We start from the raw sequence: 16,249 nt of genomic DNA on the forward strand, positions 1-16,249 counted from the left end.
GGTCTTGAGCATGTTGCATCCTCTCAGCATCATTGCGCCTCGCCAACGGACTCCACTGCTGCAGGAATAAGTTGCATTTGTAGATGATATTAGCCGGATGAGTCGGGAAGATCCCCTCAATAGCAAGTTTGTTCCTAGTTAGCCAAAGTGCCCAGAACAGTGGCCCGACACAGCTCCACAACACACGTTTACTGCTCCCCTGGACCGAGTCAAGGATAGCCACAAGATCGCTGGTTGACCTCGGGTCCCAGGATACGTCGGCCGCGGTCCAGACCGTGCTCCAGGCGAACCTGGCCAGCGGGCACCGGAAAAAGGCGTGGTTTGCATCCTCTACCACGTTACAAATCGCGCACATGCCGGTCGACGGCCCCTGCCTTTTAGCCACATTTTCAGAGGTGGGCAGTCTGTTTCTGAACAGCTGCCAGAAAAACACTTTGATTTTCAGCGGGAGGCGCGCCTTCCATAGGCCCTTCGCCATCGGCAAGGCTGGGCCCTGGCAAAGCTTATGGTACAGGGATTTGACCGAAAACTTGCCGGATGCGGTGAGCGCCGAAGTCACCGAGTCTGCTGCTATGGACAGCGAAATTGGGCCTAAGAGTTCAAGCATCGCCGCATAACTTGCCCGCTCTTGGTCGTTGAGCTCACGGCGGAAGTAGATCGCCGGGGGCTCTTAGTTCGATTTGGATCGCTGAATCACGCTAACATCTGGTGGACTCATATTCCGTGTAGGGACGGTAATCAGAACCCTTGGCTGCAATCTAAACCACTTTCTTTCACTTAACAACTTGCTTACCCAACATTAATACTGATGGGATGACATAACAAGATAACAACATATAACTAAAACGAGCAAGAGAGGCGCCGTCTCATCGCTGTGTGTCCTCGTATTCCTAGATATCTAGCTAGCTAGCTAAGTCCCATCCGACGAATTTTTGTAATTTATCTATCTTGCAAGATGACATGTTAACAGCACTGTCACGTTCAGGCCGATCTGCCTCCTTATTGTTAGTTTCAAAATTTTCACCAAGGTTGGGACTAATAGGCTCACACAGATTGCGCATTCGGTGGTGCAATATTCCCAAACCGCTTTCATGCCGGACAGAAACATCCTAGAAGGGGTGGTGGTCCTTCATGAAACGCTCCACGAAATTCACTCGAAAAAATTAGATGGAGTTGTTTTTAAGGTGGATTTCGAGAAAGCGTACGATAAAGTCAAATGACCATTCCTTCAACAGGCCTTGCGTATGAAAGGTTTTGATGAAGCCTGACGACGCCAGGTAGAATCGTTCACGCAAAAAGGGAGTGTTGGAATTAAAGTGAATGACGACATAGGTCATTATTTCCAGAAACATAAGGGCCTGAGACAAGGGGATCCGATGTCTCCTATCCTGTTCAACATTGTAGTTGATATGTTGGCAATTTTGATAGGAAGGGCTAAGGAGGCTGGTCAGGTGGGTGGCTTGGTACCTCATCTAGTTGACGGAGGTGTGTCTATCCTTCAGTACGCTGATGGCACTATCATCTTTATGGAGCATGACTTGGCCAAAGCGAGAAATATGAAGTTGGTGTTATGCTTATTTAACAATTGGCCGGGTTAAAGATTAACTTTCATAGAAGCGAATTGTTCTACTTTGGTAGAGCCAATGACGAACAAGAGGCATATAGGCAATTGTTTGGGTGCGAATTGGGGACTTTACTTTTTACATACTTAGGTATACCAATCCACCATCGTAAGCTGACAAACAGAGAATGGAAGTGCATCGGGGACCGCTTTGAAAAGAAACTGAGTTGCTGGAAGGGAAAGCTCATGTCATACAGAGGCTGATTAATTCTGATTAACTCGGTTCTTACGAGTATGCCTATGTTTCTTTTGTCTTTCTTCAAAGTCCCAGTTGGAGTTAGAAAAAGACTAGATTTCTATCGATCACGATTCTTCTGGCAGAGCGATGAACTGAAAAGAAAATACCAACTCGCTAAATGGGATATGATCTGTTGACCGAAAGATCAAGGGGGGTCTTGGTATTGAGAATCTTGAGGTTAAGAACAGATGTCTTCTCAGCAAGTGGCTGTGGAAGTTATCGAGTGAAACTAATGCCACTTGGGCGCAGATCCTCCATAGCAAGTATCTTCACTCCAAAACTTTGTCACAGGTGACAGCAAGGCAGACTGACTCACCTTTTTGGAAAGGGCTTATGAAAGTCAAAGTAACTTTGTTTAATAGGACAAAGTTTATTATTGGCAATGGCGCTAGTACGCGATTCTGGGAGGATACCTGGCTCGGAGAGACCCCCCTTACCATTCAATACCCGTCTCTATATCGTATTGTTCAATGACGTGAGGCGTTCGTTGCAACAGTACTTCAATCCAACCCCCTTAATATTCAGTTCAGAAGGACATTAGTTGGCAATCGTTGGGAAGAATGGCTCCATCTACTAAGTAGACTGATGGACGTTCAGTTATGTCAACAACCCGATAAATTACGCTGGAACCTTACTAGGTCTGGAGAGTTTACAGTTAAATCAATGTATGTTGATGTTATCAATTCAAGCTCGATTCCTAGTTCCAAACATGTTTGGGCTGTCAAAGTTCCTTAGAAAATCAAAGTGTTTATGTGGTTTGTCCATAAACAAGTAATATTAACCAAGGACAATTTGGCAAAGCGTAATTGGACAGGACCTACTAGGTGTAGTTTCTGTGATCGAGATGAAACTATCAAACACCTTTTTCTTGATTGCTCGTTAGCCAAAGTCCTATGGTGGACAATCCATATTGCATTTAATATTACTCCACCAAGGTGTGTCAACACGTTATTTGGAACGTGCCTTAACGGGATAGAGCCCAAAACAGCGAGACATATTTGCGTAGGAGTTTGTGATTTATTGTGGGCAGTCTGGAACTGCAGAAATGATTTGGTTTTTAACAAGACAACAAATATTCATTTTTTGCAGGTTATTTTCCGAGCCACTGCGTTGATCCGTATGTGGTCGCTACTCACTCCGACGGAGGCCAGGGAGCGTTTGGTTACTGGATCTATCTTCTGGGAGATGGTAGCACGGGATATCTTCAACCGGTTTGGATGGCGGTCATGTAATAGGATAGACAATTAGTTTACCTATCTCTCTTATGCCAGCCGGTTGTGGCTTTTTTTGGCCACTTTGTTTTTGGCCCTTTTGGCTCTTTGTGAGCTCTCCTTTATTTTCGTTTTGACACTCTAAGATCTTGTTGAACCCTTTTATTTATTTAATAAGTTGGCCGTATGCATCGTTTTGATGCAGAGGCCGGGGAGTCCCCTTTTAAAAAAAACATATTTTTATACCTATTTAGTTTAGTCGGTTTTATTACCTCAGAGATATATATTGGTCGGTTTTATTTTACTTTAAAACATGTTCACATATTTGAAAAAAAATCTCATATCTTTAAAAAAAATCAGGAATACAAAAGAATGTTCACAAATTAAAAAAAAAGGTCATGAATTCATAAATATTTGTGATTCGAAATTGTTTGCCAAAACAAAAATTGTTTGAGAATTCTAAAAAATGTTTGCAAATACAAAATAAATTCATGAACTGAAAAAATATATTCATGTGGAGTTAAAAAATGTGCGGGAATATGAAAAAATTCCACAGCAAAATATGTTTGTGAATTCAGAAAATGTCCTCCAACAAAAACTTCATGAACTCAGAAAATGTTCACGCTGAGTTTAAGTTTTTCACTTGGATTAAAAAATGTTCAGAATTTCAGAAATATTACACAAATAGTAAAAAATGTTAAAAATATGAAAAATGTTCATGCATTAAAAATAATAGTTGAAAATTGTGATAGTTTTTGAATTCGGAACATTTAAACAAGTAATTTGAATTTTCTAACATTTCTGGATGTGTGATACATTTTTAAAATTTCAGAATATTTTTATAAACTCAGACAAAATTTGAAATTGTCGGTTTATTGATACATGTAAAAAAACTACTGAAGAAAATAAAATAAAAAATAAAATTTATGGAAAACAAAATAACAGAGAGAAATCCGAAACAAGAAAAAAGCAGAGGGGAAAAAATGATGGAAGGTTGCAGAGTCTTCACCAAACATGATGGAAGTTATTGGAAGCTTCGTTAAACTGTGCTTCAATCCCAGCATGCTAATAGGCCGGCCTGCCAGGAGTGCCCGTAGTGGACGAACAGTACCATGAGCCCAATTTCTATCTGGCGCCTTAAGCCCCACATATAGGTATTTTCGTTATCCCCTAAAAAAAAGGTATTTTCGTTAATGTTTTTTTTGCATGGTATAAAACACATGTCTCATTCATATCATAAAGATTAAAGTACAAGTCACGTAAAGACCGACATGACAGAACTGAAAAAACAACGGAACGTCTCTGAGCTTGACATCAACGTCCGTCACCTGCCTTTGGCACCACCACAGCAGCCACTAAAGAAAAAAAATGACGGATAACCTTCTCACCCGAGCTCGACGCGGCTCCATCGCTGATATGCAGCTTTGCCGACCTCCAAGGTGGCTCACCAAAGATGAAGCCATTGCCGTTGAACGAATCAGACCGGGGCAACACCCCGGACACGCCATCGAACTCCAGATCTGGCACTACGCCACGACTAAGACGTCGAAGGAGGAAACCAAACCTGGCATCCATCAACCACGAACCCAGCACACGTTCCGTCTTCCAGATGTCGTCGATGAAGATCACAATCTGCATCCGCGCCAACGATGGAGCAAACACCGTCGCAACGGTGGAGCCCGAGGACACAAGTCCACCACATGGATGCCGCTGCCACGACATCCCCGGTTGAATAGACTGATTCCAAATTCATCACCGACCAAAAAGACGATCGCTTCGCAGAAGAAGAATCCGGAGCTTCTTTATTCAACATCGCCGTCGCCGCCGCCGAAGCCAAGACGTCGAACGATCTAAAAACCTAAGCTAGTAGGGCTCTAAAACTTACAGCTAAAATGATCCGCGCGTGCGGGATCCGGCGAACCCCCTCACCACGGACGACCAAGAGGTCGCCGGCGGAGGGGAGCCGCCGGAAGACGGTACATGAAAAGTTGGATCTCTTGTAGCGGCTAGGTTTTCTGGAACCAAGCGAGACGAAGTGGTACCCTGCCCCACGGCAGGGGGAATTTATTGGGCACTCGGTATTTTCGTTAATGGCGCACACCCCTCCCTAAAGAAACTAAACTAGGTAGAAAAAGGTCCGGCCCCTGTAATGTATTTTTGCCTACAAAAGATTTTTTTTTCTGAGCGGTTTCTCTTTCGGGGTTTTCCGACACGAGATTTGCTTTTTTTCTCTCTCTCTTTTTCCCTTTATTCGTTTTTTCCAAATGGTAAACCTTTTTAAATTTCAAATATTTTTCCTCAAATTTCCGACACATACTTTTCAAATTCATGAACTTTTTTTGTGGAAATAAAATTCACAAACTTTGATTTGAATATTTTGATTTTTTGAATTAATCTTTGTTTGTTTTCATGATCTTTTTCAAATTCATGAACTCGTCTTAAATTTTTTGTGATTTTTTTCAAATTCAAGAACTTTTTCTATTTTGTGAACTTTTAAAAAAATTGTGAATTTCTTTCATATTCGCTGAATTTTTGAGTCAATAGTCACCGATCAACTGGGGTATTGGTTACTGTCCACCTATCAGTAGGTCAAAGAGTGAGTAGTCAACATGGAACGGTCTTATTTTCAAAGATTTGGTGCTCTTTGATGGGCCGACCCATGGTGCTGCTGGGGTGAGCTCCAGTTTGCTTGGGGCTGACTAGGAGGTCTCGTCATTTGTGTGCACTTTTGAGCAGTGATTTTGGTTTTTATGGTGAGGGCTCCATGAACGTTATTTCTGGCTGAACTTTGCAAGATCAGATGTTGATCATGTTTGATGTCCGAAAATTTCACATTTTTTGATTTTGCTTTCAATTGTTTTTGAATTGACTGTTCAGGAGGGTGTAGGGACACCCGGGAGCTGTTACACCTTTCTCTAACCTTTTCCCCTCCAATTCCAGTATGAAGGGGAGCATGCCAGGACATCCTCATTTGAGCTCCTTCCTCCTTGAGCAGGAACAACGGGACGAATCCAATCTGAAGGTGATCTTTGGCTTTTCTTCTTGCATTTTTCCAGGCTTGTTCTTCCATGCTGTTGTTGTGCTCCATCTCAAATCTTAACTTTTTTTATTTTTCATTCAGGATTCTCCTCTCGCCAAGACCCCTTTTCTCCGTTGCAACTCCTGCTCTCCCTTGTTTCCATCTGAATCTAAGCCATGTTACTCCGCTCGCCTCTTCTCATCTGAAGGTGTGCTAATTTCCCCTCTTTGTTTTTTTGGTTTTTCGATTTAACTAATGTACATTAAAAGATTGCCAACGAATGCATTGTTACCCTACAAACTTACTATTGTGTTTCCTTTGCTTACATTAGTGGTAGGCTTACATTATGCTTTTTTTTGTGTTGTGCATAATGATGTCAAACAGGGGCCTTCAGCACATGTATTACTGTCTGGTGTAGCTTCTTCTTGTGTGAGTTGCAAAAACTACACAGGTTTCAGTGACTTCACTTACATCAGGTTCTATGCTTGTGCCAGCTTCAATATTGTTGTTTTTCCTTGATCTGCTTGAAGCTCTTCCTCCAAAGGCGACAACAAGCATGTTTTGAAAATAAAAGGCTTTAGCTGCAACACAAATGTTTGAGCAATTTCGTTGATGTTGTCCATGGTGGCTACGTGGTCTCCTTTTGTGTCTTTATCGAGTGCTATTTTTTTATCCCACTGGCATTGGATTTGCATATAGGTGTTCATGTAGGTGCATTATAGTGCTAGATTCCCTTGTGTTTTTGTTGTTACATATGCAGTGGTAGTTGCATGTATCCCAATGTTAATTAGTTATTTACTTCCGTTGGTAGGTTCCCTTGTCTGATCACCTGGCCGTCTGATTCAGTTGCTGTTGTTGAATGTATCTAATTAGATATATTGAGTAGGGTTTGCTCCCCTGGTTTTTTGATATGGTTGTAACCATTCATGTGGTGCGATGCAGATACAAAACCATCCATCTTGATTATTGTTTATCTTTCAGGATTGAGTTTAGTCTCTATGTTCGTTCTAGCTTCAAGACGGATGTTGCTTGTATGTATGATAATAATTCCCTTTAAACTAATTTTCTTCTTCCAATTGGTTGTAATCTCTATAACTTCACTATAATCACTATTTTCATATTTCCTGTAAATTCCAGTCATAAAGTCACTTGTAATAATTACACATTATGAGTGTAAGATCTATTTCTAATACATTATTATTGTATGTTTTGTGTATCTGGACTGTAACAGGTTGTTTGTGTCAGTTTTCACCATTGATGTAGATGTAGTGCATACATAAATCCATTCATCTATATTAGTTTTATCTTTCAGATTTGGGTTTGTTAGCTTACATCAGAATCTATGTTCTTGGCAGCTCAAAGACTGTCATTCTCTTGATTTTGCTTCATCACAGGGATTATGTTTTAGCCTTTACTCTGCTGCTACCATTTCTTGCTCATTCTCATGCCTGTGCTCCTCTGAATTTGAACAAGTTTCCCTTCCATTCACGGTAGCTCGAAATGGATAGAGGCAAAAACACTCATGAGGTACCTAGTATATCTTTTTTCATGGTTTTTGTTCTCACTCCTGTGTTCTTCTAATAATATATGTTGTATTTTCGGTTAACAACATCTGAAAGTCAGGGTAGAGAAAGAAAAAAAAGTAGCCAAGGAATTGGCTAGGCCAAGAGTAAAAGATTTGGCCCAGACATTATCTGCGGTATGCTAACATTAAGCTGGTGCCCATGTTTTATTCTTTTGGAATTGCCAACCATAATATCCCGTCCTATATGCATGAAATACCTATTTTTCGATATGGCTATAGTGAAGTGGTGATAGTTCTTGATTGAGGTACAACTCCAGTAGGAGTCAGTCAACAAGGTTTCATTAATCAAAATCTTTCTCATAATTGGCTTCATGCAAGAGCCAGTGAAGTGCAACTGGAGAATCTTTACGGTCAAATGCACCTGCACACACACTGATGAGCTCCAGGGAGTGCGTATTACTCTCGAGATTAAACATAATGGGAAAATTACCCCGAGCTTAAGTACACTGGCACCCCAGTTACTCCCTATATTGAAAAGGTATGAATGTTAGTTACTTGCATCAACTTCTCCTCTCTTTTCGAAAACCATGAGAGATTTAATAACTAAGCATAAATTATTTATGTAAGTGTCTATTTGTCATGTAAGAACATTGACTTTATTTTAATGATATCATGCTAATATAAATTTTATTTTGCTCTTAGGTTGTTATATCATTATATAGGGAAGTTATGTCATAATTATTATTGTCCCAATTCATTTCTTCTTATTGCAGTTAAACTTTATGTAGGACTCATATCACTTTATTCGTGTGTCGGATAGCCAAGAAGGTGGACGGTTCATTGATTTTCTTCGTGAAAATTCAACTGGGTATATCTTTGCATGGAGAGTCTTTGCAACTTCACATTAGGCTGGGGCTGCTCAGTTGTGTTACTTTCAAGCACACAAAACAACATTAAACTTACAGTGTTATGTTAGTTTATTTCCGTGTTTGTTTTTTCATCACAAAACAACATTCAACTTGCATTGTTGTGTAACTTTATTTCCCTGTTTGTTTCTTCATTTAAATTTGCATTCACTTGTAGCTTAGTAAATAGTGTTGATTTCATTTGCAGCAAGCACACAATGTTTGGAACAAATTCAATGGAAATAGGAATAGACCGACTTGGTAAAGTCCGCACTACCCCATGCATTGAGGAGGATGCTGCAACTGTGCTCTTCGTTCATTTCTTCATTTTTCTCTTTGGGGAAGCTCCCCAGCCAGACATCGTCAAGAGGAGGATATATAGGATGATAACTTATGAAACTGAAGAAGATACACTGGTCCATTGGGAGACATCTATCATGTAGTTGCCAACACCTAGAATGTTTTTTCTAGAACCACTTGCGTCTCAGGTTATTGGTTCTAGAAATGGTTATGGCAGCTAAGTTGAAGGATAAGCGACCTAACAAGATCAAACCAACCGAGCCTCATCACAACCTTGTAGAATTGTTTGAAGAAATGGCTAACCACAGGAGAATCGATTAGGAGAGATGCTATTGGATTGTAGGGCAAAATATTCAGGAGTACGTTCTATCAATTATCAAAGCAAATGGTTGATGGCAAGTGTATTTATGGAGAACATGCCTATACCAGAATAGTTGATGGCAAGTGTATTTTCGTAGCTTGTCTCTTTTAAAGTATTCGGAGCTCGTCTTGGCCGTCATGATGCATGAGAAGCCATATGAAAAACCACTCTATCTCGAGGAGTATGCAGTCAAGGATCAAGGGTCCGAGAAGCCACTTGTTGATGAAGGGGCTTTTTTTAAGAAGTCCGAGAAGCCACTTAGTAAGGAGTTTGTTGTTGCTAAAACTTTAGCTAATTGGTGTAAAACTATTTACTAGCTTTTTACAATTTTTAGCATGGGAGTCCTATTTTGATGACGTTTTTGCCACATGCTCTTCCGTTCATAGAACACTGGGCAATATATCCCTTGTTGCATCCTCCTTGAGTATTAATGAGATCAAATTCTGGTGCAAAGATTTTGTAACCAGAATGCAAACCGGGTAAAAAATTTAAAATTTTGTTCTCCAATTGTTATGTTGCCGCACCTTTAGCTAATTGGTGATATGTGGAAATGCATTTATAATAAACATTTCTACCTTTGTTATTAAAACTCATTTTCTCCACGAATAGTCTTATCTGGTACAATTTTATATTATATCCAGCGAAACTATTTTTTTGAGGTAGCAAAACTAAACATATCAAAAAATAGTTTTGCTGGATATAATATACTAAATATTTACTTTTATCACTGATATGATGTAATACACATATAATAAATATAAGGGACCCTTAAATACAAAGTATACATTGTACAAAATGACATTAGTTAATTTTCTTCAGATAATGCCTCTTCTAAGTCATTGGCTAAGACTTTAGTGTTTTTGTGTAGTGGAAAAGGAAGAAAGTTGCATGTATTTGTAGATTAATTATTCCACTAAGATGAATTAAAATTATACGTATGAGCTTGTATCTATTTTAGTTTTTTAAATATCATGGCTTAGAGCTCTAAAGGATACAGAGGGTTCTAGACTGCACGGTTGTTTACTCTAGGTGTAAGTAAGTAAAAGTTGTAGTTTCTAGCCTAAGAAAGTTGGTTGTGCCGCTACTATGTCTCTGACCAAGTAGTGTACAAACATGCATGGGAATACAAAAGGGACTTGCACACCGTTGGAAAAAGAAGCGACATATATAATGACTTGAATCTATACCTAATAATAAGGGGAGGTGCGTTTCTGTGAATTTTTTGGCCTGTCCACCGCTTTCAGATTTTATTTTTATCCTAGGTGGTACTAACATTTTGTGCATTTGCCCGCTTAATTTTTTGGGTCTGGCCTTAACATGCACTGTAGCCAAAAATTTCATCCGTCCAGGCCGTGTTTAAAAAAATATTGGCAAATACACGCCCAGGGTGTGCCCAATGGAGCCATCTCGGAAGCATTATGGTAACGTATCAGTTTTAACTGCACCAGTAAAACTGCAATAAAACAGAAGCAGGTTTTGGAAACATTTTCGTTAGGTTTTTCGGTTCTCTCGAAGGCGATTTGTCGCCACCGTCGAGGTTTATCTAGCCTAGCCGGTCCAACTGATTTTTATTTTCGAGAAGACCATTGGGAGATCCCAATATCACAATTCGGCCTTGATCGAACTTCTAGCATGTGAGAGGTGATTTAGGGTTCCTGCAACAACCGATCTAGAAACTGTTGGGTTAAGGTTCAAGATGTCCGCGGCAAGGTCAGCGGCGGCAGAGGAGTCGATCATGGGGTCTGCAGCTGAGTTGGAGAAGTTGATGGCGGAGCTAGAGCCCCGCGAGGAAGATTGATGACCCACAAGTATAGGGGACCGCAACAGTCTCCGAGGGTAGTATTTCACCAAAATGTATTGATTCGACACAAGGGAGCAAAGAAATATTTATAAGCCTTAGCAGTTGAGTTTGCAATTCAACCACACCTGAGAAGTCACTTTCCTTGCAACAATTTATTACTAGCACAGTAGTTTGATAATAGTGGAGGTAGCTGTAGTAACAGTAACATAACAGTAGCAGTAGTTTTGTAGCAATTGTAACAACAACAATAATAGTGATTCGAGCGAATATAATATTATGAAAAGTGAAGGGATGAAGTAGCGATGGATATTTGGATGAAATTGATCATGTAACAGTCGCAATCTAGAGCGGTACACAATAGCTGCAATTCATCAATCATATGTAGGCATGTATTTCATATATAGTCATATGTGCTTGCAGTAAGAACTTGCATGACATCTCTTGTCCTACCACCCATGGCAGCGTGGTCCTATTGGAAACTACGAGTGATTAAGGTGCTCCTCTTAATGAAGAACTGAAACAATGCATTAATACATAGTGAATACATGAACTCCTCAAATTACAGTCATCCCCGAAGAGTATCCCAATTATTGTCACCTTGGGGTCTACGGTTGAGAACAATATCAGGTGCATATAACTTGTAGATATGATCAAGAAATCAAATATATTCATGAAAATACAATAGGTTTAGATATGAAATCATGGCACTCGGCCCCTAGTGACAAGCATTAAGAATAGCAAATTCATAGCAACATCAATCTCAGAACATAGTGGATACTAGGGATCAAGCCATAACAAATTGACTCGATTACATGACAAATCTCATCCATCTCCATCTACCTCTAGTGTGCCTATAATGAAATTACTCACTCCCGGTGGTGAACATCATGAGGTTGTCGATGAAGAAGGGATGGTGATGATGGCAGCGACGAATCCCCCTCTCCGGAGCCGCGAACGGGCTCCAGAACAGCCCTCCCGATGAAGAACAGGAGGTGGTGGCTGCTCCGTATTGTAAAACGATGTAATTCCTTCTCTCTGCTTTTTTCTCGGGAAGACGGGACTTATGGACTTGGAGTTATGGCAAATGGATGTTTGTGGGTTCCACAAGCTCCGGCGGCACGCCCCCCGGGAGGGTGGGGGTTGGGAGGGGGCACCCAGTGAGCTTGTGGCTCCTAGGTGCCCCTCCGATAACTCTTTGCGCCCGTATTTTTTTATATATTCAAAAACAAATCTCCGTAATTTTTCATTCAATTCCGAGAACGTTTTATTTCAGCACAAAAAAACACCATAGTAGGTCTGCTAAAAACAACGTCGGTCCGGGCTAGTTTCATTCAAATCATGCAAGTTAGAGTCCAAAACAAGAGTAAAAGTGTTTGGAAAAGTAGATACCTTGGAGACGAGGACAGGCACATAAGTTTCCGAGGCCACTTCGAAGACGGGGACATGACTTCTTGAGGCCTTAGGGGCAATCGCATAAGTGGAAAGGGAGACCTGTAGAATAAGAAAGTAAAGCCTCATAAGGATAATGTAAGGATATGCAGAAGTTCACAACGAAAACGACACTTACATGGCAGGGTTGTGCGCTGTCCCGTCAACGGGTCGGTGGACGGCCGACCCGGTTTTTCCAGTTCCATTGAGGAATTGAGCTAATCCTTTGACGATTCGATCAACGGACTTTGATACAAGGAGTATAAGTTCTCTAAGTCAAAATAGCATTGGCGAGGGATCGTTTCTGGGAGGAAGCGTAGGGAGCACTATCCACACTTGAGGAAACTAGAATGCCTGGGTAATCGACGATAACAGCCACCTCGGCACTGCTACTTGTGAGCTGCGTTGGGATTTCATCGAAGAGGAGAGGATGAAGCAGTACAGTAGAGATAAGTATTTCCCCCGGTTAAGAACCAAGGTTATCAATCCAATAGGAGAACCACACAGAACCTCGTTAGCAGCACCTACACACACAAAAGCAAATACTTGCACCCAACGCAAACTAGGGGGGTTGTTAATCCCCTCGACAGTTAATTGCAAGGATCAAATCTCGTAGTAATAGATAGAGAGATTAAAACACAAAATAAAATGACGGTAAGTAAATTGCAGCAAGGTATTTTTGGATTTTGTATATGATAAAAGATAGACCCGGGGGCCATAGTTTCCACTAGAAGCTTCTCTCTTGGACATAGCATACAGTGGGAGAACATCAAGTACATCAAGGAGAAAAGTGCATAGTTATGACTAGATTACATAGAATAGATCTCCAAGAACATCAAGGAGAACATTATATTGAAGATCAAAGAGAAGAAGAAGCCATCTAGCTACTAGCTATGGACCCATAGGTCTTAGGTAAACTACTCACGCATCATCAGAAGGGCAGCAAGGATGATGTAGAAGCCTTCGGTGATCGGTTCCACCTCGGGCAAAGTACCGGAGAAGGCCTCCAGATGGGATGACGGAAGAACAGAGGCTTGCGGCGGCAAAAAAATTGTTTCGGGTGGCTCTTTGTTGTATTGGGAATATTTCGAAATTTATAAAAGTGGAATTAGGTCAAGAGATGCCACGAGGGGCCCACAAGCCCGGGGGTGCGCCCCCCCCCCCCGGGGCATGCCTGGTAGGCTTATCACTCCCTCGTGACTCTTCCGTTCTTCTCCCGATGCTTCTAGGGTCCCTTCTGGTCGAGAAAAAATCCTCAAAAAGTTTTGTAGCGTTTGGACTCCATTTGGTACTGTTTTTCCGAAAATCCAAAAAACAAGCAAAAACAACAACTGGCACTGGACACTAGGTTAATAGGTTAGTCCAAAAAATGGTATATATATGCATATAATAGCATAATAAACATCCAAGATTGATACTATAATAGCATGAAAGGATAAAAAATTATAGATTCGTTGGAGACGTATCAGGAACCAGCATCGCTCCTAATAAAAGACCCTTTCCTTGAAGATGAGGGCTATTTCCAGGTCCTCAGCATAGCCAAGGTCATCATCCCAGATATGGTTTTCTGGTTGCAGAATGGGTGGAAGTAGTTTTCCATAATAGATGAACGCGTTGTTGAAGAGGTTGGACTCCTCGGGCCATAGGCACGACCATCACATTAAAAACGGTAAGCTTGTGGCGACCGAGGCAAGTAACTTGAGCGGCCAGCCGGGGCACCTCGGTGTCATCCACCTCGGATGGACTTCTAGGCCGCCAGTTGAATGGCTTCTTCAGCGGGGCATGTAAGAAGGGGGGAAGCCCCTGTCGAATAGGATCTTCGCGTCCGCAATATAACACCAGTCAGTCGACCACATCTCTGAACCCTCATTGGGGGTGCCAGGAAGATAATTCGCCCCAGCAATCCTGCATACCTCGGCATCTCTAACTTCGAAAATTGTGTCGTCCAGGAGCAAGGAATTAAAGAAAAATACTTCCACCACAACCCAAAGTGGGCTTCACAGCCAAGGAAGGCCTCGCAAAGAGTAACGAAGCCCAATATGTGGAGGATGGCATTGGGCATGGGGTAGTGGATATGGATCCTATAAAACACTAGAAGGCCCATAAGGAAAGGGTGCATGAGAAAGCCTAGTTCTCGAATGAGAAAGGGAATGAAGCAGATTCATGATACACCTCCGTCACATCTACTTTTCCAAACATTTTTGCTCTTGTTTTGGACTCTAATTTGCATGATTTGAATGAGACTAACCCGGACTGACGCTGTTTTCAGCAGAACTACCATGGTGTTGTTTTCATGCAGAAATAAAAGTTCACGGAATTGGACGAAACTTTTTGGAGAATTTTTATGGAATAAATAAAAATACTGGAGCCAAGACCCACTAGAGGGGGCCACCTGCTGCCCACAAGGCACCAGGGCGTGCCAAACCCCTGGGTGCGCCCTGGTGGCTTGTGGGGCCCATGAGGCTCCTATGACCCTAATGTCAACACTATAAATTCATGTTCCCCGAGAAAAAAATAAGAGAAGAAGTTTCATCACGTTTCACGATAGGGAGCCACCGCCACCTCCTGTTCTTCATCGGGAGGCCCGACCTAGAGTCTGTTCTGGACTCTGGAGAGGGGGATTCGACGACATCGTCATCACCAACCCTTCTTCATAACCAATTTCATTATGATCACCACCGGTAGTGAGTAATTTCTTCGTAGGCTTGCTGGATGGTGATGGGTTGGATGAGATTGATCATGTAACCGAGTTACTTTTGTTAGGGCTTGATCCATAGTATCCGCTATGTTCTGAGATCGATGTTGCTATGACTTTGCTATGCTTAATGCTTGTCACTATGACCCGAGTGCCATGATTTCAGATCTGAATCCTTTATGTTTTCGTGAATATATTTGTGTTCTTGATCCTATCTTGCAAGATATACGCACCTATTACGTGTTATGATCTGCATACCCCAAAGTGATAATAATTAAGATTCTTTCCGGTGATTACTGTAGTTTGAGGAGTTCATGTATTCACTATGGGCTAATGCTTTGTTCTGGTTCTCTACTAAAAGGAGGCCTTAATATCTCTTAGTTTCCTTGTGGACCCCGCTGGCATGGGAGGGTAGGACAAAAGATGTCATGCATTAAAGACCTTTGTATTGTGTCCACAAAAATCACCAACGCTATGTTTGGATGTCTGCATTAAAGACATTTGTATTGTATTGGTTTCAATTCCATTTCAGCTAGGAGACTGTAGTGAACATGAATACGAATTCAGTTGTTTGGATGTTAACTGAATTGGCTCACGGAGTCCTACTGAGGTTTCAATATGGATTCATTTTTGGGTGTCAAACTATGGAACTGCATAGCAACATTAGTGTATGCATCCAACAGAAGTTGTATAATGTGTGAGTGACTACAATTGGATGATCATATAGCAACAAAAAAATATCTAATATACTAGAATGGTGGAGGAAGAAGAGTAGCCGTGTTGATGCACGAAGAAGGGGAGACGTCTTGGTATCCGGCGGTAGCTAGCTAGGCAGAGGAGGACCAGGAAGAAGGGGAGCCATGTCTCGACTGAGATGGCCCAAGGGAGAGGAGATGGGCTCCAACGGTCGGTGACCGCGGTGCCGGCATGAAGGGAAGGGTTGGCGCCAGAAGGGACGGCATCCGCAGCCATCAAAGGTCAGATGGGATTTGGCCGCGGCGAGCATGGCCGGAGACAATGGGAAGGGGCGTTGCAGGAGAGGAAGGATCGGCGACAGTGGAGGAAAAAGGCAACGGGAGCGCATCGATCTGCGGGGCGCCGCCGCCTTCGATCTGCTTGGGCGCCGCCTTCTTTGATCTTCCTGG

The sequence above is a fragment of the Triticum aestivum genome, chromosome 2B (genome assembly GCF_018294505.1).
Source record: "Triticum aestivum cultivar Chinese Spring chromosome 2B, IWGSC CS RefSeq v2.1, whole genome shotgun sequence".
NCBI classification, from domain to species: Eukaryota; Viridiplantae; Streptophyta; class Magnoliopsida; order Poales; family Poaceae; genus Triticum; species Triticum aestivum.